This window comes from Phasianus colchicus, unplaced genomic scaffold, assembly GCF_987193195.1.
Source record: "Phasianus colchicus unplaced genomic scaffold, bPhaCol1.hap1.1 HAP1_SCAFFOLD_44, whole genome shotgun sequence".
Taxonomy (NCBI): Eukaryota; Metazoa; Chordata; class Aves; order Galliformes; family Phasianidae; genus Phasianus; species Phasianus colchicus.
Genome location: NW_028325224.1, coordinates 1,317,501 through 1,320,000, shown reverse-complemented (window position 1 = coordinate 1,320,000; position 2,500 = coordinate 1,317,501). Strand labels below are relative to the sequence as shown.

Sequence of the window (2,500 nt, the reverse complement as noted above, 5' to 3'; positions counted from 1 at the left end):
CCAGGACCCCGGAGCGCCGCGCGCGCGGCAGCACGGCGCGCTACCGCCGCCGGTAACGCGACCCGCAGGCAGCCGCGCGCGGGGCCGGGGAGGGCGAGGAACGCTCCTCCGGGGCGGGGGCCGGACGAACGAACGAACGAACGAACGGACGAACGAACGAACGAACGACCGGCCCCGCACCGCGCGACCGACCGGAAAGCCCGGCCGCCCCGTGGGGACGAGCTCGGCCGAAGCGGGCGCTCCGGGAGCGCGGGGAGCTCCGCGAGCTCCCCGACCTGGGTCTCGACTTAGGGGGACGAAGGCCCGCGCCGCGACGCCGCCGTCGAGGGACCGGGGCGGTGGGGCGGAGGGGAAGCCGGCCGCCCGAACCGACCGAACGACCGACCCACGCGGGGAAGGACGGACGGACGGACGGACGGCGGCACCCCCCCCCACACACACGCGCACCGCGACCCGCCTCCGGAGGGGCGCGCGGGCCTGCGAGGCGCCCCAGCCGCGCCGCGCGGCCGCCGCGGACGGCGGCCGTCGGCGATTGACCGTCAAGCGACGCTCAGGCAGGCGTAGCCCCGGGAGGAACCCGGGGCCGCAAGTGCGTTCGAAGTGTCGATGATCAATGTGTCCTGCAATTCACATTAATTCTCGCAGCTAGCTGCGTTCTTCATCGACGCACGAGCCGAGTGATCCACCGCTAAGAGTCGTCTGGCTTTCGGCACCGCCCCGCGCGCGCGGGGGGCCCTCCTCTCGCGTCTCTCTCGCCTTTCCCGAAGGCGCTCCGACCGCCCCCGCGCGGCCCGCCCCGACGCCGGGGCGGCGACCGCCGCGGGGAGGACGAGCGTCGCCTCCGCTGACCGTACGCTACGGAACACGCACACGCTTCGAATCGAGGGGAAAAAAAAAGAGGAACCCTCCCGAACGAGAAGGGCGGGGAGCCCGCGCTCCCGACCTGGACAAACGACCTCGTCTCGCTTCGGGAGGGGCGGACCAGGCGCCCGGCTCGGCTCGGCCCGGGCGGAAGCCCCGCTGCCGCGAACGGACCCGCCGGCGACGCCGCCGCCGGCGCCGCGACCGGTCGGGACGCGGGCGAGCCCGGCCGGGGTGTTCCCCCGGCCCGCGCCGCCGGCGCCGCCGGCCCCGCGCCCGCGACGGCCCGCCCGGACGGCGCGCCCGCGACGGCCCGGGCCCCCCCGCCTCGCGCCGCGGGCGCCGCGCACGCCGAAACGACCCCGGCCGCCTCTCGCCTTCCTCTCCCGCCCCTCGCCCTCCGCCGCCTCCTCCTCTCGCTCGCCCTGGCGGCGCGCCCGCGGCGGACGCGCGCCCGGCGGCGGGACGGGGACGGGGACGGATCTGGGAGCGGCGCCCGCCCCCCGCGCCTCCGCGCGGAGACCGGTTGCGGGACGCCCCGCGCCGGACCTCCCGCCCGCTCGCCCGGCGCGGCCGGCGAGGCCGAGGGCGAAAGCGCGGTGGGAGGCGGCGGCGGCGGCGGCGAAGGAGAGGACTCGGCGAGCGACGGAAGGGGGAAACGGCGGCGAGGCCCCCCGACGGAGGACGGACGGGCGGCGAGGCCGCGGGCGCGCGCCGGACGGGCCGGCGGAGCGGAACCGCCGGCGCCGCGGATGGCGCGGGCGAGGACCGGCCGGGCTCGAACCGGCTCGAACCGGCCGCGCGCGGCGGCGTGGCCGCGGCGGGCGCCGGGCCGAGACGCGCGTCTCGGCCCGCTCCGAACGCGGGCGAGGCCGGCACGGAGCCGAGCCTCTCCGCCCGAGACCGTGGCCGCGGAGAGGGGGGGACGGGGTAACCCCCTCTCCGGCCCGGGCCCGACCCGCGGAGGCGCGAGAGCGCGGCGGCGGCGGCCGACGCCGCCGGCGGGCTCGGATCGGGAGGGAAGCGGCGTGCTGGGGAGTGGTGGGGGCGCGCCGCCGCGCCCCGCAACGAGCCCCTTCCTTCCCGCCCTCCCGCCGGCGACGCGGCCGGACCGCCGTCGCCGGAGCCCCCGGCCTCGCGAGACGTGCCGCGGGCCGCCCGAGTCTTTAAACCCCCGCCCGGCTCCGCGGCCGAGGGAGGGAGGCAGGGAGGGAGAGCGGGGACGGCGCGCACGCCGCCCCCTCCTCTTCCCTTCCCTTCCCATCCCCCGGACGCGCGGAGGCGCGGACGCTAGGTACCTGGCCCTGGGGTGAGGGAAACGACCCGAAGGCCCCGCGGGGGTGCCTCCCCCGCCCGCCCGCCTTCCTCGGCGGGCGGGACGGGGCGCCGAGGGGAAATCCGGCACCCGCCAGCCGGCCCCGGCGCCCCTCGGGGGAGCGTCCGCCCGCGGGGGCGCGCCCGTCGTCCGCCGCCACCACCTCGCCCTCCTCCCGGGGCCCGGGGTTTCCCTCGTTAACCCGGCGCCGGGCGGCAGCTGCGCCCGGGAGGAGGCACGCGGCTCGGACCGCCCGCCCGCGCGGGGACCGAAGCCGCCCGGAGAAGCCTCGCGCGCAGACCGCGCGCTCGCGCGCGGCGCGCC

General features: G+C 79.9%; 1 non-coding gene across 1 annotated transcript; it reads right to left on the bottom strand.

The window, feature by feature from the left end:
- Positions 1-544: 544 nt before the first annotated feature.
- LOC149912113 (5.8S ribosomal RNA) lies at positions 545-697 on the bottom strand. The gene has a single exon (XR_016462459.1). It is a non-coding gene; the product is annotated as a 5.8S ribosomal RNA (ribosomal RNA).
- Between the last annotated feature and the right edge of the window lie 1,803 nt (positions 698-2,500).